This window comes from Scylla paramamosain, chromosome 7 (genome assembly GCF_035594125.1).
Source record: "Scylla paramamosain isolate STU-SP2022 chromosome 7, ASM3559412v1, whole genome shotgun sequence".
Lineage (NCBI taxonomy): Eukaryota > Metazoa > Arthropoda > Malacostraca > Decapoda > Portunidae > Scylla > Scylla paramamosain.
The window spans coordinates 12,087,501-12,109,087 of NC_087157.1; the positions used below are offsets into that span (position 1 = coordinate 12,087,501).

Consider the following 21,587-nt stretch of genomic DNA (forward strand, 5'->3'; position numbering starts at 1 on the left):
TCTCTCTCTCTCTCTCTCTCTCTCTCTCGTCTCTCTCTCTCTCTCTCTCCTCTCTCTCTCTCTCTCTCTCTCATGTTAGAGTCAGTTACACTTTATTGCGGCTGATTTAATACGGCTGATTAAATATAATCAGGTGGTTAAAGGCTTACATAAAGTAGGTCTTGAGTCTGTAATCTGCGGGGTTTACAAGCATGGGTCAAGCAGATCACAATGTTTAAGAGTCATAAGGTCCCGAGTCGTCTTTTAATGTTGAGGCAAATGGCTTTTAAGTGCGGGGTTGCTATGAAAAGTGATTAGCGGACACCTCACTTTATGGGCCCCTAGCCACGATTTACAATTAAATCTGGCTCATTTCTACACGCTTAATTCGACCACGCGCTCAGTCCTGATCACTGTGATTAGGTCCGGCTGCTGGGCCGCGACGGTGACGGTGACTGTGATTGTGGCCGTGGCCGGCATGGTGCCCTATGGTGAGGCGGCTGCGGCGGCGGGGGAGTGCGGGTGGTGGGGATGGTGAGGATGGTGGGGGTGGTGGGGAATGTTGTGAGGATGATTGTGGTAATTGTGGTATTAGTGGTTGCGGTGGAGGGGGTGAACAGAGGGATGATTGAATAATAACGTTGATGGTAACGCCAAATTAGCTGCTGAGTGGATGTTAAGGTGATGCATTGCGCTGTGGGTTTGTTCTCGGTGAGCCAATGCCGCTGGGAGAGTGGAGAAGCTGCGGGGAGTGAGGCTCTGCCAGGGGCAGCAGCTTTTGTAGTTCACTCATGTGCTCTGGCATGGTGACGGCTGCCGTGCCGCTTGCTGTGTTGTGTAGAAACAATAATGGTTGATGCTGCTCGACACAAGCAGGCCTGCTGGACTGTTGGTGTACCGCTGGTTCACGGGAATATTGAAAAGACGGCTCACCCCGACAACAGTGCCGCACGGGCACTCCGGTGACTGTTGTGGCCTCGACGGAGGTGCAGTGCTGGTCCCCAGGAGCGCTGCTCCCCGTACCTGCGTCTTAACCGCAGCCTGACACTTTACATGCGGTGGATGTGCCCAGAGTCATTATTTTCTCCTGAAGGTTAAGCACACCGGAGCGTAAAATTACGGGCAGTAATTGGTTGTGGCGGAGACCATTATGGCACAGGTTATGGGGTGCCATCACTCGCCGGGCTGCTGGAAGGACTCGGTGCAGGTGGCCACCCCTCGGGCAGGGAGAAGGGGCGCTGTTATTTATGGACATGTTTTTGTCTGTTGTATTTATATAGAGTTATTTATCGTATAAATCTCGCCTGGCACTTTGTCAGAGCGATCTTTGTCAAGTAACTCAGCACTGATCACCGCTCTGTCCTCTTGTCTCAGCTTTTCAATTACTTCCATTTGCCACACTCGTGATGTGGTGGTGGGCGTCCTGGAGTGCGGCGTGAGTGTCGGGTGTTGGGGCGGCGCTCACCATGAGTCAGCGTGAGGGCGGCTGTGGCGCAGAGGCTGACGCGGTGGCGGCGAGGAGCGTCTTTGTAGCGCCGATCATGACGACAATTGCAGGTGTTGCGTGCGCGTCGCGGCGTCCTGCACTGATTGCACGCTGTCGTACATTTATCGATTGAGATGCAGCGCGCCGCCCCTGAGCCAGAGGTAGTCCTGGCGAGGAGACTGGAGTACTTACTGGGTGGCCGCCGCGCTGTTATGGGGCACACTGGTCGAAGAAAATGTACGGTATTACTTGTGCAATGAAGGTATTCACAGCCGCGGCGCCGCCCAGCACGCCGCAGGTGCAAGGCGGGGCGGGACGGGGCGGCGGCTTGGCATCAGGACAACGGCTTAGGAAGGCAGGGTTGTAATGTCTTTTAAGTTATTAAGTATCAAGTTACTAGTGCGCATTCTCTCTCTCTCTCTCTCTCTCTCTCTCTCTCTCTCTCTCTCTCTCTCTCTCCTCTCATCTCTCTTCTCGTCTCTCTCTCTCTCTCTCTCTCTCTCTCTCTCTCTCTCTCTCTCTCTCTCTCTCTCTCTCTCTCTCTCTCACTCTCTGCTCTCTCTCTCTCTCTCTCTCTCTCTCTCTCTCTCTCTCTCTCTCTCTCTCTCTCTCTCTCTCTCTCTCTCTCTCTCTCTCTCTCTCTCTCTCTCTCTCTCTCTCTCTCTCTGGTGTTCTACAGCAAGGATGCTCAACGCACTATTTGATGGCAAGGAAGTTAAATGCGGGCCTTGGCAAATAACCAAAAACTACCCTTCCTATCACTATCCTATGTCATAATACTATTTGTTCACATTTAGTTCAGTGATATGCCAGTACTGTAATTTATATTAGAATTGTTATTACTTCATATCATTAAAATTGTAGGTAAACTTCATATTTTAGTTGTAATGATGAGAAGGCTGTTGCACATCTGCTATGTCTAGTCAGCCTAGCACAGTGGCCTGAGGGTACGTTCATAGCGGCAGGAGTGCTGGTCGGCGAGCCCTAACTGATTTTGCTGATGTGATGGTCGTTTAGAGTTATATTCAGTTGATGTCTTGTCGTCACAGGGGTTGCACGTCGTCATGGGGAGCACGACGACGACCTTCTAAATTTTGTTAGAAAGTGAAATGTTGATAAAGTTAAAGATTATTTTCTGCGCACTGTGCCTATGAACACAGAAGAATATTTCGTATGTGCAAAATGTCTCTCTCTTAAGTTAGGAACATATCTACATTATCAGATAAAAATTTTGAGAAAATATTTTAAGGTCCAGACTTGGAGAAAAATTGCCATGAAAATAAAAAAAGTACAAAATTTTAAAACATGGGAAATAGAATAAAAAACATTGATATAAAAATATTATATCTTTCAGTAAAGTGTGTTTTTACTTTCTAAATTTTGTTTAAAAGTGCAATGTTGATAAAAGTTAAATATTATTATCTACACACCCTTCCTATGAGCTCAAAAGGATGTTTAACATGCACAGTGTTTCTCTTTTCAATAAGGAACATATCTATATTATCAGATAACAATTTTGAAATTGACTTTTTTTCACTATTTTTAAGAGGTCCGAACCTGGAAAAAAAAACATTTTTTCGATTAAAAAATTACTTTCAGAATTACAGACTTTAAAAACATAAAAAAGTATGAGAAAATATTGATATTAAAGTTTATAATCTATAGGAAATGATAAATGGGATATTTTCCGTAATATAAAAGGATTAATATGAAATTTTAGATTCATATCATGAGAGAGAGAGAGAGAGAAGAGAGAGAGAGAGAGAGAGAGAGAGAGAGAGAGAGAGAGAGAGAGAGAGAGAGAGAGAGAGAGAGAGAGAGAGAGAGAGAGAGAGAGAGAGAGAGAGAGATTTAACAAGCATAATAGGTTAGCAGTACCTGGTCATTAGTCAGGCTTCTATTATTAACATATTTGGTAAGAATATAGCGGGTGAGGTATTTATCGTGGCCGGCTTGCCCTTCCCAGCCCCGGGGAGGAGCCGCTACTCGCACTGTCCACTAATTCAACGCTCACTGAATTCTCATAAAATGCGGACCAATTTTTTCCCTTTTGAAGAGAGCTGGACTAATTAGCAAGTGGCGCCAATTGTGTGGAAAACAGATATTGGAAAACATGAGTTATTTCCACGGATGGAACTGGAGATGTAATTAAGGAATGTTAATTATCAACCCCGGGAATGTGATCCTTCCAGCCGCGCGTTGCAGCGAGGCACTGAAATCTTGCCAGTTTTGAGGATGATATAATATTCAATACGTGAGACAGAAGTAGTGTTTGTGGGACGAGATAAACATTCTAAACAGAGGAGTCAGACCAGCGTGGAGAGCAGTGGTGAGGTCTTGGCGGCTACAGGGCTTCCAGAGGGTTTCAAGTGTCTTGGTTAATCTGCAAGTGGTGCGCGTTGGCGCGGGCTCTGTGTATTGGGCACTCACCCAGTGTGGCATCAGTGAGTGGGGAGAGGCGGGATCACCGGGCGGGAGGGGACGCCGTGCAAGCCGTCCACGAGCACAAGCTTGTTTCACCGGTGGCGATAATTTGTGGTGCTGTGTGATCACGTGGCGGCGCCGTGCGGGGGATTCTGCCTGGACGCATGGCGCGGCCTAAGGGCAGCGGCCGCAGGCACTGATATGTTCACCGGCACACCGCAGCCATTACTGCTTAATAGAATCCAGAGTGTAGTCTTATTAAATAGCTTCTTGGTTTAAAAAGACATCTCCAAAACGAGCGACAGGCGTATTGTCAATGATACCGCGTAGGCTGGAGGAGGCGCCTGCAGGATGTGAGTGTGTGGCCCACGCTGCCCCCACACTGCGCCGCGCTGCCCTCTGCTGTAGTCTATTCTCCCTGCCACTTCCACAGGCGCGAGGAATTATGTCCATGCTGGAGGATGTACAAGACAGCAGTGGCCCCTTGAATCACAAACGACGCAGAACGCCCGCAGACTTGCCCTGCACACCGCCACTCCTCGCCTCTCTCTCCTTGCCTCTCCTACACCACTAGCCTCCACTGACATCCATCCTCATAACACACCACCACGCAGCATACAACTCATTACACATCACCACCTTCACATATACACCACCTCACCACAACACCACTTCAACCGCTACCAGCACCACCACCACCTCCCCTCTTCCTCATCTCTCATAACCTACACCACTACCACCACCTGAACCACTCTATTCCACTCCCCTCCTCTTGCATCCCATAACTATAGAGGACTCGTTTCTCGTTTCCTTTTTGAGGTGCACGAGGCAGGCGCTGTTTGTAGTGGCTAACAAGGCGTCACTCACGTGTTGGCTTGACGTGCATAATGGATGGCCCAGTGTTTTAATCCCCGATAATTACTCTAGCGGCCGCGGGCGTCTTGGGCTGCACGCAAGTGGGTTTAACCGACCAAACTAATGAACCTGAGTTGTGTGAGTCGGAAAACCGCATACACCTGAGGTCCGTGCTTTTTTTTTTTTTTTTTTTGTACTGTGCTCTGTGTGTCGGGGGGGGGAGTGTTAATGATGTGGTCGAATGCTGTGGACTGTCAAATGTGTGTGTGTGTGTGGGGGGGGGGGAAGGTGTTAATGATGTGGTCGAATGCTGTGGACTGTCAAATGTGTGTGTGTGTATGTGTGTGTGTGTTTTCTTTGGTGCAACAAGAAACGCTAAATTTATTTGACTTCCTAAGTTGCTGTTGATATTAGTAGTAATTATTATCATTAAGGATGATTCTTCTCGAATCTTCAAATTTCTTTTTTGTTTTATAATTTAAACTCTCTCTCTCTCTCTCTCCTCTCTCTCTCTCTCTCTCTCTCTCTCTCTCTCTCTCTCTCTCTTCTCTCTCTCGCTCTCTCTCTCTCTCTCTCTCTCTCTCCTCTCTCTCTCTCTCTCTCTCATCTCTCTCTCTCTCTCTCTCTCTCGTCATAGTTTATCAAGGAGAGCAGTTTTATATTCAGCTATACTATGAAATTGTTAGTTACATAAAATACTCGTAGATACATCTCTTGTTTTTTTCTTTTCTTTTTTTTTTTTGCTTGTAAATTTGATGAGTTTTTTTCTTTCTTTTTTTTTCTCTCCCCTGAACTGCTTATAAAGTGGTTCATTGTTGCCTTCAAGTCTCCTCGATGCTACACACATTCCTCTGCTTCCTTCCTGACGTGTGTATGTAGATGAAGTTGTTGACAGTTACTGCTATCATCTGCATCACCATTATTATTATTATCATTATTGCTATTCTTGTTGTGATTGGTGTTGCTGCTAGTATTATTATTTTTATCGTTCTTATTCTTGTAGTGGTGATTATGCTAGTGGGTAGGAGTGGTGGTGGTGGTACTACTACTATGTAATAGTGGTAGTAGTAGTAGTAGCAGCAGCAGCAGCAGCAGCAGCAGCAGCAGCAGCAGCAGCAGCAGCAGCAGCAGTAGTAGTAGTACTAGTAGTAGTAGTAGTAGTAGTAGTAGTTGTTGTTGTTGTTGTTGTTGTTGTTGTTGTTGTTGTTTCATTAGTAGTGGTAATAGTAGTAGTAGCAGTAGTAGTAGTGGTGGTAATGGTATAGTAGCAGTAGTAGTAGTAGTAGTAGTAGTAGTAGTAGTAGTAGTAGTTGTTGTTGTTGTTGTTGTTGTTGTTGTTAATGTTGTTGTAATAGTAGTAATAGTAGTAATGGTAGTGGTAGTAGTAGTAGTAGTAGTAGAAGTGGTAGTAGTAGTAGTAGTAGTAATAGTAGTAGTAGTAGTAGTAGTTGTTGTAGTAGTAGTAGTAGTAGTAGCAGTTGTAGTAGTAGTAGCAGCGGCAGCAGCAGCAGTAGTAGTAGTAGTAGTAGTAGAAGTAGTAGTAGTAGTAGTAGTAGTAGTAGTAGCAGCAGCAGCAGCAGCAGCAGCAGCAGCAGCAGCAGCAGCAGCAGCAGCAGCAGCAGCAGCAGCAGCAGCAACAGTAGTAGTAGTAGTAGTAGTAGTAGTAGTAGTAGTAGTAGTAGTAGTAGTAGTAGTAGTAGTAGTAGCAGCAGCAGCAGCAGCAGCAGCAGCAATAACACAGCAGCAGCGGTAATATGCTTGTTATTATAATCGTCATCACCATCATTATCTTTGTTCACCACCACCACCACCAACACCACGCATAACTTGGTTCTGGTAAAAGAAGGCTCAGTAATCCCGTCGGTGCCCCTGCGGAGTGGCGGGGCTCGCAGGACGCAGCAGCGAGGCCGTGCTTGGAGGCCCGCAGGCTGCAAGTAATTAGGTATCACAGTTGAAGGTGTAGATTATTTATTCGGGCGGGCAGACTAAGGTGGAGGGAGAGGGCAGGAAGGAAGGAAGGTGAAAGATGGAAGCTGGAAGGTGGAAGATGGAAGATGGAAGATGGAAGATGGAAGATGGAAGGTGGTAAGGTGTAAGGTGGGGAGGTGGGAAGGTGGAAGGGAGGAGGGGAAGGAGGAGAAGGAGGGGAGATAGAGAGAGAGAGAGAGAGAGAGAGAGAGAGAGAGAGAGAGAGAGAGAGAGAGAGAGAGAGAGAGAGAGAGAGAGAGAGAGAGAGAGAGAGAGAGAGAGAGAGAGAGAGAGAGAGAGAGAGAGACTCATTACCTCCGGGGACTTGACTGGAATATTTATATATATTTTTTTTTCTGTGTGAGTAACTGAAATCTCGCTCCTTCTCGATCAGTTCCGAGGCTTCATGACACTAACCGACACTGTAAGACTCTCCTTTGTATTATTCAGCTGTGGCCTTTTATTTTGTTAGTTCGTTGCCTAATACATAGGTTCTCAACCTTTTGCATGCTGGACCCCCTCAAAGCTTGTTCAGTGCAGCTGGGGCACCCCTCCTCCCTGCGTCACCCACTCAACCCCCTCCCCAACTATGCCACCATAGATATAATCAGATACATAGATAGGTAGATAGATAGATAGATAGATAGATAGATAGATAGATAGATAGATAGATAGCCCTTGGCTAGGCTATTATTGTATTGGCCCTCACTATTATTATTGTTATTATTATTATTATTATTATTATTATTATTATTATTATTATTATTATTATTTATTATTATTATTATTATTATTATTATTATTATTATTATTATTATTATTATTATTATTGTTATTATTTTTCCTCTCCCGTTCTCCCGGGAGAGTGTGCGCCCCCCCCCCTGGTTGAGAACCACTGGCTTAATAGAAGAACTGAATGTTCTGCGCGGACCAGTAAGTGAGAGTTATTGAGGGTGTGTAGGGAGGGAAAGGCGGCGCTGATGCGTATTCATGCAGCGGCAGACTTGGGTTCAGATACATATTTCTTTGTTCTCGTGTCAAAATACATGTACATGACGGTGGGACGATTCTAAGCAATAATATTCATGTACTTTGTTTCCAATGCAAGTAAGAGTATTTTTATTGATGGATTTCGACAAGCGGTTTTGATAAGTAGTAACCTCAACTATGGGAATACCCAGTAATGAAGCCTTTGTCTGCCTTGCGTCACCTCACATCCCAGGTCACCGCTGTCACCTCATCCTCACCCTGCTGGCCATCCGTCACCATACCAAGTGCTTGCATCTTCTGGTTGTAATCTAATATATTCGAAATTACTCTCAAAACTGGTTGGTTCATTGAGTCCATGTACGCGTACGCGTACATGAAATTGTGTATGAGTGCGAGAACATGTATTTGGATCGTAGGCTGCAAGAGGGGCGTGCACATGTGGGCACGTCATCCCCGCAGACTTTTTGCCAGACGAAAGAGAGATGGTGAGGGGAGGAGGAAGAGGAGAGGTGGTGAGAGTCACCCGTCATGTTGTCGAGGAAATATGCCCTGTGTGAGGTGTGTCGCTGCGCTGCGCACTGCGGGCGGCTAAACCTTTCCTGGCTTCAGGGTGAGGACAGTCTCATCACGACGTCCCGACACCTTGCTTGCAGTGCCGAGCATCGGGCGATAAAGATGTTACCTGTTACCTGACTGTAGACTCGCCTTGAGTTAGGAATACAAGTATTTCCGAATTATTTGTTTCTGACAGTATTTATAGGATGCAGGCATTGAGGTGTCAGCATATCTCAAGCAAAGCCTGGTAGCCACTTCAGGCGTTTGTCGGAGAAAATCTTTCACTGTTCTCATGAGTTTCCAGAAATTCTGTAGTTAGAAGTGTTCAGCAGCACCGCCTGTGTGAGGCCAGTGAGGCTTGGGCGGCGGGGCGCAGCTGCTGTTTGGCGGATTTGATACAGACTGATGTACACGTGTTTAGCGGCTGATGGAAAACTGATTTTGTGAATTATGTGTAATTTTTCTTCTCTTAAAGTAATTATGTGTCAGAGAGAGAGAGAGAGAGAGAGAGAGAGAGAGAGAGAGAGAGAGAGAGAGAGAGAGAGAGAGAGAGAGAGAGAGTTGAATTTCATTGATTTATATTTAGCTATTCTAGCTCCAGTGCTCGATACTGCCACTTGTATGTAGCACACTGCTATTCCCTCATCACATAAAAGAAAGAAAGATAGAAAAAAAAAAAAACAGCCATTGGCCAGCCGTCAGTAATGCAGACTACTCCATTATGTCTGATTCGCCAAATGTATTATGGATGTAACACATCTGTTAGTTCATGAGAGTACTGAGAATGTGTCATGTGTTTGGAAATACACCATCTTGTCGAACGGCCAGGCCTGACACACTGACCGCCCGCTGCTGAAGGCCGCTGTGATCTGACTCGTTGTGCAGAGTATTGCTATTTTTTAATAGTGAAAATGATATTAACACCAAATGATCCCCCGGCACGGAGCTTCCCCGCGGCGAGGCTCCCGTCAGGCCGCGTCTTGGCCTCGCAGTCCGTCTCGAGATAGTATTAATTTGTTGCAGACATACTTGGCATGGACTCAAATTCTTAGGTCGTTTTCTTTTCCTGGCACGAGAGAGGCTGTTCAGGTGTGTGTGTGTGTGTGTGTGTGTGTGTGTGTGTCGCTTTTCCTCTCCGTCGCCCTCTTGTGTTTGCCGTGACGACACAGCTTGCAGTGCAGCACTCGGTGCTCGCCTGTAGTGTCAACACGACGACATTGTCAACATGAAGGTCGTGTACTCGTAGACATGGCCGCCTCTCCCTCCTAGGCGTATAGAGCAGCCATGACACCGTCGCCGTCAGCAGTGGGCCAAATCCTCTAAAATCAAAGCAAATGGAGATGTTTAATACAGACTGAGTCAGTAGGTCGGCCATGGCAGTGTGCGAAGCTGATGATTGTGAATGAAGTGATGGCAGCACATGAGACTCGCGGTGGTGCAGACGTTATATCTGGCCTGGAGATAACGAAACCACAGCAACTCGAAGGTGAGTGAGATTTGTTATTTTTACCTACCTTACCTCCTTTCTCCGTTGCGGACAAGAAGGATCTACGTGCCGGTCATCAAGGGCACGAGGCCGCCGTCGCCCACAACAAAATCTCAGTCGCGGCGGGACGTCCGCCCAGGAGAACCCTGCCTAGGGCTGCCCCTTGTGCCCATGGTCCTCCAGGCATGCTGTCTGTGCTCGCAGGGGGCGCCTCCCTCGCCCTATCAGTGCCAGACTTAGTGAGGTCCATCAGTGGGTGATAGAACCTTCTGGATTTCAATCAGTAGCGCACGTGCACCAGATGGTGTGTCTAGGAGCGGCGCGGACCAACCAGCGCGCGCCTCGCTTCAGAGCCACAGTGGGCCAACTGACGGGCCGCCGCCTCACACGCCACTCTCACCCCCACCGCCACCTTGCATTCGGGTGATTCACTCTGCATGTACGGATTTGTGATGAATTTGCTTCCTTTGTGCTTATTATAGTGTGATGGTGATGGAAACTATCGGCGTGATGGTGGTGGTGAGGAAATACGGGGATTGGCGCCACGCAGGACTCCAGGGCCCACAGGAAAGCCCGCAGTGTTGTCCTCTGTGATCCCCGAGACATTTCTGTTTCTGGAGACACTTGAGGGCGCCACGGAGGGAGGGCATCACACAGGTGTCATGGCGGCGGCGAGGCATGAGGGTGTTGTGTTTCGAGTAATGACCGTCTCTGTTCTTAGTCTTCGGAAAGCAAACATTTTTTCTGTATTCCTCGAAATCCTCATTGTGTGTGTGTGTGTGTGTGTGTGTGTGTGTGTGTGTGTGTGTGTGTGTGTGTATGTGTGTGTGTGTGTGTGTGTGTGTGTGTGTGTGTGTGTGTGTGTGTGTGTGTGTGTGTGTGTGTGTGTTCTATCACATTCGATTCTATATTACGTTTTACGATTCGATGTATATATTTTTTACATTAACCTAGTTATTAATTTTTAACCACGTACTCTCTTAATTTTTTTCCCAATGACTTCATTAACAAATAGTCGTCTAATGATGTAGATTCCTAGTGTGATACTTCAGCGTCGTTGTGGTGGGGGTGGGGAGGGTTGTGTCATTTTGTCATATTAAGCCTTATCCTTCTTTCCGCTACGGTGAACTCACAGTAACACTTGTCCTATTACTTATCACTAAGCGACTCATTAGCTCACCTGGTTTTCTTGGGCACTTTCACTCCTCGGATCATCAGATTTCTACCTCAAGGCTTCCCCTTCGGCCACTAACCTCTGGACTCATTTCGCGCTGCGTAGTCGCCACAAGGAGGCTTCTTAACGCTCCGAGCGAAGGCTTTGGTGTGTGGACAATGATGACGTCAGGAGGAAGAGGGAGAAGAAGAGAAGGAGGAGTAGAAGCAAAAGGTGATAAAGGAGAGTGGATCGACAAGAAGTAGTTCACATAAAGGTATTTGGATATGATAATAAAGTCGTCTGATAGTGTAGAATACACCGCTTACTAAAATTGTTTGTTCATATTAATACATATACTCATAAGAGTATTTTGCCGGTAGAAAAGCTCTCCTTTACACTGCCATCACATAATTATCAAACATTCATTGAAAGAGAATACTTGAGAATACTCGTACTTGAAGGAGCTGGAGTGGAAGGAAGAGAAAAAAAAGAGCAGAAGAATAAGAGAAGGGAGAGATGTAGGGAAAAGAGAAGGAGGAGGACTTTCACTAACGATTGGAGGACAGGCAGGTTAATGTGGGTGGTGACTGGCGCTGTGGTGGTGGTGGTGGTGGTGCTTGTGGTGGGTGGATCATGGGGGTGAGTGGGAGCGTGGATGGTCTAGTAGTGCTTTGTAAGAGTGATGCATTGGCGCTATATCTTCCAGTTGTAGTGCCGTGATTCAGTCAAAACTAACGAACACTTCTTATGTATTCTCTTTCAGTGAATGCTCGACAATTTTGTGATGGCAGTGTAAAGGAGAGCTTTTCTACTGGTAAAGTACTGTTATGAATATATGTATTAATTTGAACAAATAATTTTAGTAAGCGATGTATTTATTTGCTCATTATGATAACGTTCCATCGAGGGAAAAAGAGAGAGAGAGAGAAAGGAAGGAAAGAGGGAAGGGAATACGTCAAGACTTTTGTGTCCAGAGTCTGAAGTGCTGAGTGTGGCCGTCACTTGTGCCTCATTGAAGGTTAGTGGTATTTGCCTCGCTCTTGTGGCAGAAAAGGTCCAGCGTGTCGGGTCGTGGTCATTGTAAGTGGAAAAAAATAATAGATATGGTTACATGAGCCACGGACGGGTGTAGGCAGTGCAGGGCGCAGGAAGGGGTTGGGTTGCAAGAGCAGACGTGGATAGCGTCGTGTCCTGGTCGGTGTGAGTGGGGTCGCGTCAGGCAGATCAGCAGCAGCAGGAGATCGTCTGTTCCGCAAGAGGTGACCGGTTTGGCGGACGCTGATGAAGCTTTATGGTGTCGTGTGGCGCAGCATAGCGCCGAGGGGTTGCCCGCTTTGTGTGCACTTGCTGCTCCTCAAGCCCGCCGTCACAATTATGACTCACCGGGGGTCTGCTGTAGTATTTTCTTCACTTTTCTTAATAAATTGTAATGAACACTCTCCTTCACTTGTCTCGTCAGTGTCTCGCGGGATATCAGCTCGCGAAGCATTCCTTGCTTCCATCCCTCACGGCTCGCTGCTGCGTTCATCTCTTTATTGTGGTTTTTATTGATTCATCTTTTAATTTTACTGTGATGACAACGAGAAGCAGATTAATCATGACGATGACGTGCCTGCTGTGATATATATATATATATATATATATATATATATATATATATATATATATATATATATATATATATATATATATATATATATATATATATATATATATATATATATATATATATATATATATATATACACACACACACACACACACACACACACACACACACACACACACACACACACACACACACACACACACACACACACAGTATCAGGGAGTGTTTTTGTCTATAAGTTGAAAGGAGTTAGGGAGGAAGGCGGAGCTTGGAATTTTAAACCGCCGTAAGTCTTGTGCTAAACTGGCCTGATGCGGGCCTTGGCCTGCTTAGCAGCCCCGCTATGCATGGAATTTTTGGTTACGGTCCATCACTTGCTCTGTGGCGGCCTCGCGCGAGAAAGTAAAGTTTAATATGTAGACATGGCGGTATAGTTTTAAGATGAGCATCCGCCTACAGGATTTGGACTTGTGTGCCGCCGCGCAAGGCCGAGACGTGAGGTGTGTCGTGCTGCTTAGGAGTGCCTGGCGTGGGGGTACTGGGGACACCAGCGTCAGTGCCTTGGTGGGGAGGGACACCGCTGCTTGGGGCGAGGGACGATGAATGGCAGCGGCGTTTGTGCCGGGCAGGTAGTGACGAGGTGCTTGTTGCTTTCCTTACAGCGAGGCCCGGCGTGGCCAATCCTGCCTGTCCCCGCGTGGGTGAGTGGCTGCGCTGAGGCTGCGGCCCGGCGCCCTCAGCCCAGCTTTACGAGGCGCGAGCACTTGTAGGAACATTGTGATCAGCGGGACCACTTACGCTGCTTGGTCGTAGTAATGTTGTGGGGGAACTGGTTCTGCCGGCGGCGCTGCTGCTGGTGTTATCTGACACGCCTGGGAAACGGTCCTACACGCTGAGATACAGGGTGCCAGCCTCCCCCGCGGCCACCCTGCCACACATAACTCCTTGAGACGCTTTGTAGATTCAGATAAGAGTTGCCGTTACTGAAGGATTATACCCTCTCCCCTCCGCGCCCTTCCCCCTAAACATGCTGTCTGGGAGTCTTGCTTTGCTCCAGAAATAATAGTGGCCTTCTTTCTATTAGCGTTGCCATGAGGCGCGGGTGGCGGGCCAAAGGTCGCGGCAACCTGCTTGGGAGGAACATGACGCTGGCCGGGCTGCGCGTGGCGGTGCACGGCCTCGCTCTTGTCTTGGATCTGTTTCTTGATGCATCTGTTCATTACAGTTAGTTTTTATAGTGTTCATGTAAGCCTTGTTCGATCGCGGTGATTCTGGCCATCGTGTTGTGTTTTTTTCTTAAAGGCGAAAGCTGGTTTACAAATTGGGTTTTTAATTAAGTTTTCTTTCCTATTAGTGGGTTTACGGTCATGATAAGATAAGTTTCTATTTATTAAAGTGTTATGCCATTAGTACAGTATTTTCTTTTCTCTCCACAGGTGATATTGCCTGCAGCACTTTCCCCACTGGTACTCCATCAGCATCATCATCGCCTGTCTGGTGCTGACACTCGGGCGCGTTGTGATAGTTTATTTACTATAGTGAGTTTGCGTGTGTGCGTGTGTGCGTTCCGCGGTGGTGTCAAGAATCCTTAATAGGACCAGTGCAGGTGTGAACGGCGACGTCCATCAGTCAGGTGAGTTGACCTCGGGGTCGTCGCGGGAGAGGTGGAAAGGTGGATGTTTACTGTAAGAGCCTGCAATATTCGGGTCTGTGTATTAACTATCTTGTATTGATTCTTTGATTGCTGAGGTTGAACAAGTGTCGTTTTATTAGATTAGACAAATTATGGATGAGCATAATAGGTGACGGTAAGTAGCTATGTTTTGTATAGGGACTGCCACGTGTAGCCCTGATAGTTTCTTCCAACTTTCCTTGTTTTTGTATATTTCTGTGTTCTTATTACAGTACCATTGACTTTTTACTAAACATTTACTCAGTTTTTTTTTATCTCGCCTGTTACTGTCAGTCGTGTTTTTCAAGAAACTTACAAACTTAGACACCTCTATTTAATTAAGCTAAAAGCCATAGGAGCTAAAGAGTTAAAGTTAAAGATGAGAAGTAATAGAAGGTAAATAATTGAAGGTTGTTTAAGCTAGAAGCCAAGGAGTCAGAGCTGAAGAGTGTTTAAGATCAAAGACGTCACAACAGTAAAATAAGTGAAGGATGTTTATTAAACTGAGAGAAAGCCACCATAAGAACTAAAGAGTTGAAGGATGTTAGGCTGAAAAGAAGTCGCAGAAGTCGAAGAATTGAAGGGTGTTTATTAAGAAGTCAATTGAGTCACTGTTGAAGCTAGAATTCATAAGGGTAAACGAGCTAAAGGGTATTTATTAAGGTGAGAGGAAGAGATAGAGGTCAAGGGTTAAATGGCTCCTTTACGGCAATACGAAGATCTATGTGACCAGAAGATTGTTTCCCCGCGGGCTCGCAAGCATTACGACGCGGGAACAGCTTCATTGCTCCCTAATGGCCGTTGATTTGAGTCCTGCAGCTTCTTCAACTTTCTTCAAGCTTGCGCTGGGTACGGGAGGTGTAGTTTTCCCTGCGGGTGGGTGTCAGGGATCACAGGAGCCCCGGCGTGCGTGGGAACCCTGGGGGAATGGATTCACACCTTAATTAGTAACGCTGGGCAAAGAGACCACCTTGCTGTCACCGGGTGTGTTCTCTGCGTGGCGTCGTAAACGTGCGTCCGACATTTTTTGCTCTAAACGCTCGTAAGTTTTTTTTTCTTTTTTTTTTTTTTTTGCTTCGCCACAGCTCATAAACTTTTGATGGCTATTTGCGGTACTTGTAGAGGTGAGCGGCGCATGTCAAGTGGCTGTTTCGGAGACAGTAGCGTATAGGAGCGCCGCCACTTCAATGAAAATGCCTCCTTTGAGTTGTGTCAGGAAGCGAGAGGAGGGGGGGGGGAAGAAATAAGATGAAGCAGAAACAGCAATAAAAAGTACATTGATTCGTATCTGATAAACTGCTTTAAATTAACCTTACTCTGCATGTCCTGGGAAAAAGACCTCACCTTATGTAGAAATATTCATCTTGGCATCTTTCATGAGCGTATGGAAAAAGACTAAAGATACTGATGTCCTTTGAAAGAGGAAGAAGCTATAGTCTGGCGGTGGCGTGACGCGTGGCTGCCGTCCACCTGTTGAGCGGCGTGGTGCGCTATTGGCCTGATGGCTGCGGATCCTTCGATTTTATTTTATTTTATTTTATTTTTTTTTTAGGGAATGAGAGGAATGATGCACTAGAGACGACGCTGCTGGGGTGATGTCTCATGAGATGGTAGATGACAGATGTCCAGGGCGGCGCTGAATTATCGCTCATGTCAGTCCTTGGTGTGGCTGAGGCGTACTTGGGTGCTTGGTGCGTGGGGGTGTGGATGTTAACACGCCTGTACGATGACACAGGAGAGAGGCCGCCCTCCATCTTGTATTATCATTTCTTCCCTTGTGCTTTGCCGCCGCTCCCTCCGTGCTGTGTGCGTGGCTGCGATAAAATCGATCACCTGTGTCCGTGGGCACTAAAGCGGTTATACCTCGGTGCGAAGAAAACACTCGTCTTTTTCGTTCTTTACGGCGCTTGTGGCTGCGTTATCAGAGGCAGGTGATCACTGACTGTAAACGTCTCTGTATTGCCCTCCCGCGGGCTGATCCTGATGACTTTGGTTCTGACGGATCTCCTCACCTTCGCCCAAACAGTCCCGAGTCAGGCGAGGTAGTGCAGGTGGGTAGTGGCGGAGTTTCGTTTGTTTTCGCTGAGTGACGTCGGAATCTCTGTTCTTCTGGTGGCCAGGCAGGGTGCGGAGCGAGGCAGGGTGACGCGGGGCTTGCGAGCATGGAAGAACTGTCGCCTGCGTGTCTCAGCCTTTCTGCTCCTGGTTGTCCAGTGAGGGTGTGTTCTCGCATCCCGCTCCGACAGATTCGTTTTCAGGTTCGTTCTCCGCAGGGTCAGACTGGTTTGCTTGCTGCCGGGACAGTTATACCGAGATGATGCTTCTTATGAAGCCAGAACACATTAATATCCCCAAGCCTTCAATCATTGCTGACACCCCGCCCCGAGGCCCCGGTGATCCCCTGTGTCTTAGTGGCTTCGTGGCTATGCACGCTGCCATGGTAGCGCCGCGGGGAGGAGGGAAGCTTAATGTCTTGTTCTCAGGACACCTCATCGGTGTGTGATTTTACATCTTACTTTTTTATGATGCGAGTCTCTGGGTCAAGTGCGTTCAGGTCTGTGTGGCGAGCAAATGGAACGGAAGAAGGCCATCAGAATGGTCGCGGTGAGTGGGAGTGGGAAGGATGCATCACCGAGGTGCTGCATACAAGGCCGATCGCGATGACCAACGGTGTCTGATCACGATGACCAACAATGACAAGTTAGTCATTATCTTCGCATCGTCGCACTCGATTGTTTTTGTATTGCTACAACTGCTGTGGCTGCTGTCCGCCACCTCGCCGCCCTGTCACAGTGCTTTGGCTTGTTCAGAGTCGCTGTCTTTGGTTAACTTCCCCGCCGTCAGTACCGCCACCACAGGACCAGGCGGGGCAGCGGGTGTGCGGGCGGGCTGGCAGTGTTTGCTCCGCACTCTGCCGCCAAATAAGCGCCGAACAGAATGCGTGAAATCACTGGGACAAATCTGAAATTTGGTGGGGCGAGGGTGGCGCTGCGGCTCCCGGCTTCTTTTTGTCGCGGCTTAATTACAGGTGACGTGAGGCGGGCCAGACGAGTATCCGGCGAGGGTCATTAGTTGCCGGCCAGTCCCAGGTGATCACGGGACACTCACACTAATTAGTTTTCGGTAATCATGGGCGAGAGAACCGTGTGACGGGCGGAGGTCTTGCTAGGCTCGTCTTCACAAAGGATCACCAAAGAAAACAAAGGACTGTCGTTACGTTAACGGGACGGCCGAGGAGCGTGAACCGTGCCGGGGCGAAGCTGGGGCGTGGAGGCGGAGCATGAGGAGTCCATTTCAATATCTTGTTCATGCACTCCTTGATGGTCAGGTTGTGATAGTCAGTGCGTTGATATAGAGACGATACCCTTGCGTCCAGGTGGAGGGAGTGGCGGAGCAAGAGGAGCAAGAGGAGGAGCAGGAGCAGGAGCAGGAGCAGCGGGAGCGGCGTCGGCAGCCGGAATAGTGGAGAGGCTGGACACGGTGGAACGAGGCGCACCACACACCCACTTAATGGCCGCATCGCATCCATACCGTGACCACTTCTAATATTAACCCTCGGCTCTTAACTGGTCCAGGTGAACAAGGCGCCGCCGCTCGCCTGTGTCTCGTGCAGGTGGGAGTCGGCATGACCTCGCCTCGCCTCCCCGGGTGTGAGAGGTTAGCGGGTTTCCGCGGTAGGTCGGTGATTTCTCCACGATTCTCACCACTTGAGGCCCTTGCCAAATTTCACGCCAATTTTGTGTTACCTGTGAAATCTTGAGCAGAGGGGCAGCGGAGAGAGCGAGGGAGGAGGGAAGGGAGATGGAGGACGAGGAGTGGACAAGGAGGAGGAGGAGGAGGAGGAGGAGGTGGTGGTGGTGGTGGTGGTGGTGGTGGTGGTGGTGGTGGTGGTGGCGAGGACAGCGGTATGGTGTGGTGGTGTTGTCCGTACATTAATGGGAAGAGCAAAGCCTGGGGACACGAGGGGGGCGAGAGTGGTAATAGAGGAGTGAGTGGCGTGTGCTTGAGAGAGAAATCTTGCAACCGTAACATTTCTTTTCGACGGAGCATTGGTCGCCTTCAGGACTCCGCCTCAGTGGTGTACTCTCGAGTTACTTTCCTGCCCGCGGCTGTGTGAGGAGGTAACGCGAGGCTCCACCCATCCCTTCCCTCTCCTCCACTACTGCAGGGGAAGGAACGGGGTGAGGTGAGACTTGGAGGGCATAGGGATGTTTTCTTGACCTTCCGATGATGATGATGGTGATGATGATGGTGATGATGATGACGATGATGACGATGGCGACAACGACCAAACCACACTACACTGCCACACCATCACACCACATCACACTACCACAGCACACACTACTATTCCACACCATAGCACACCACACTACCACTGCACCACCATTACCATCATCACCACCACATCACTCCATTCTCACCACCACAACTTTCTTTTACTTTCCTACGTACGAAATTCTACTTATGTCCTTTGTTTTCCTTTTATGAAAGACTCCCCTAGCTCCAACAAGATTGTCTCGGCCATCATCTGGTTCTAGAATACCTATGGGAAATCTCTAACAGGTTTATTTTATATAGAAGTACTTTGCACCACCTCACCTTTCCTTTTTGTAGCAATTTTCATGCTGGTTTTTAAAGTTTCTGTTTATCTTTTATCTTTTGTGCCTTTCTTTGTTAATTGTTAGTTATATTTTTTTTAATCATCACAATGGCCATTAAAAATAATGTTTCCATCAAGGCCATAAGATTAAGCAATTAGCGAGAAGAGGCCTACTACTGTGTGTGTGTGTGTGTGTGTGTGCATGGAAACCCTTTATCTACAAGCTTTGGATTTGTTCTCGCGCCATTTCTACACACACACACACACACACACACACACACACACACACACACACACACACACACACCTGGCCCCTCCCTTCGTCAGTAGCCTCCCTCAGCGCCTCCGGTTGTTCATAATTTATCAGCGGGGCGGTCATCTCTCGTGGTGGGTGATCCCGACGCCCCGCCAGGCCCTCGTGACCCGACATTGGTCACACGCCCGGCCAAACAACCCAACCAGCCATTAGCAGTCATCGGGGCGCGCTGAGTACCGTCTTTACCCGGCGCACGACTCTCGGCCTCAAATGGCTCGTTAGGGAACAGGTTATTGATATATTTTTACATGGTTCCCTGCGTAATGGTATTGATAGGTGGGAAGTAATGCCGCCAGGTGGGTTATTTCACACTCATGCCCGTCAGTTGATGGGGTTTTTTGAAGAGTAAAGGGTTTTGGTGAAGGATTCCTCTCTTACTCTCTCCCTCCTCCTCTCAAGTCTCCCCCATCTCATTTCTCCTCCTAGTTCTTCTCCCACATCTCTTTCCTTCCCTCTCCTCTCTCACTCAAGCCCCCAACCCATTCCCCTCCTAGTACTCCCCCTCCCATCTCTCTCCCTCACTCTCTTTCCACTCCCCGCTGCGTGTGATGGTCTGAGGAGTGTTGTAGAGCAGCGGGGGAGGCAGGGCGGGGCAGGGGAGGCAGGGGAGCCATGGGCCGTCCTGTCGAGGTGCTGGCCGGCCGTGAGTTCATGAGAAAATGTGAGGATAAGTTTTCTGTTTTGAGCTATTTTTTCTGCCCCTCTTCAAACCTGAGGCGAGGACATGAACTGTGGCCAGGGAGGGAAGGGAGTGGGGTATTTCTTTTTGATTGAGAGAGAGAGAGAGAGAGAGAGAGAGAGAGAGAGAGAGAGAGAGAGAGAGAGAGAGAGAGAGAGAGAGAGAGAGAGAGAGAGAGAGAGAGAGATTCTTCTTTAGTTACTTCTTGTGGTGATCGTTGCTTCAATAATTTTGTGCCTCCACGGTCTTTACCTCCACCGCGGTGACGAGGAGTGGAGGGCGGGGTGTTGTTAGTGGAATTAGTGTCATTACCAGCGTGATTGACTGGGTGCAGGGTGGAGGAGGCTGCTCAGTCACCCGTGAGGAGCGATATTGCCTGAGACGCTACACTAATCACTTCTCACAGGTGTAAAGCGGCGATTGTGGTAGTGGATTGTGATGAAGAGATCGTAATGGTAGTGTTGATGCTCTGGCTTGGCTGTGTCGGTGGTGGTCTTGGCATAATGGTGTAGAAATGGTGGTGGTAGTGTTACGTAAATACAGGCCTATGGTGGTGTTTGGGGAGTGGCGGTACTGTGGTAGGGGGATGGTGTTTAATGGTAATGGTGGTACTCTGGTGTGGCTGTGGTGGTGGTGGTGGTGGTAGCATTATGGTGTAGAAATTATGTTATTAGTGTTATTATTTCTCCAGTTTTGGCTAGTCCTCTTGGCTCTTTTAGGGAGTGGCACCTCATTGGGCCTTTTTCCCACGTTCAGGAGCCCTAGGTCAGTATCCGTCTTATTACACACACACACACACACACACACACACACACACACACACACACACACACACACACACACACACACACACACACACACACACACACACACACACACACACACACACACACACACACACACACACACACACACACACTGAAACAAAGGTATATGTTGGTGCTTATGGAAGGGGCAGTAGTGTTGTAGAAGGATCAGATAGTGGTACTGACGTTTGTGTGGTGATGACTCCACTGCTTCGTGTCTGCGCCTGCACACGAGTTACGACTGCCTGATCCGGTGGCGTTGGAACTCTGGTCCTGCTCGGCGCGCCCCTGGGGACACATCAGCCAGATTACTGTCTCCCCCAATCCCGCCTCCGTGATAACTTCTGGATTACATCGTGGGTGGCGAGGTGTGAGTTGGAGCCTTGTGCTGTCACGTCGTCACCACCTTCAGGAGAGTGGCGCCCTCTGTGTGGAGCTAACGGTGATGCTGCCCTCAGGGAAGATCTGGGGTGTTGTTGCTGGTCTGTTATTGTTTGTGGCCGTGATGCTGCAGGGGGAAGCCCGCCGCCTGCGGGAGGAGGAGGATGTGTGGGTGGGAGGAGTGGCAGGGTGAGGGTTCTGGGACTGGGAGTGGTGGTGAAGTGTGGTGAGGATAGGAGGTGTGGTGTGTGGTGAGTCGCACCAGCCGCTTCTTCGTGAGGGTGTCATGTGATGATCTGGTGAAGGCGTGATGAGGTGTGGTCGTGTTTCTGTCTTAGTGTTGAATTGCCTGTGTATATATATATATATATATATATATATATATATATATATATATATATATATATATATATATATATATATATATATATATATATATATATATATATATATATATATACTAGGGTCTGTTGTTTGCCTTTCTCATTAATTCTTTTTACACACATATGGCAATACAATCACTGTACTTGTATACTCGTAATTACTAGTACTAGTAGCGGTAGTAGTACTGCTAGTAGTAGTAGTAGTAATAGTAGTAGTAGTAGTAGTAGCAGTAGTAGTA

At 48.0% G+C, this 21,587-nt stretch overlaps 1 long non-coding RNA gene across 1 annotated transcript in view; it reads left to right on the forward strand.

Moving 5' to 3' along the window:
- Positions 1 to 21,587, forward strand: part of LOC135102082 (uncharacterized) — a 145,935-nt gene that overhangs the window by 79,196 nt on the left and 45,152 nt on the right. Inside the window, exon 3 of the long non-coding RNA XR_010269516.1 lies at positions 13,945 to 14,141. This is a non-coding gene — a long non-coding RNA (uncharacterized LOC135102082). The remainder of the gene's footprint in view (positions 1 to 13,944; positions 14,142 to 21,587) is intronic.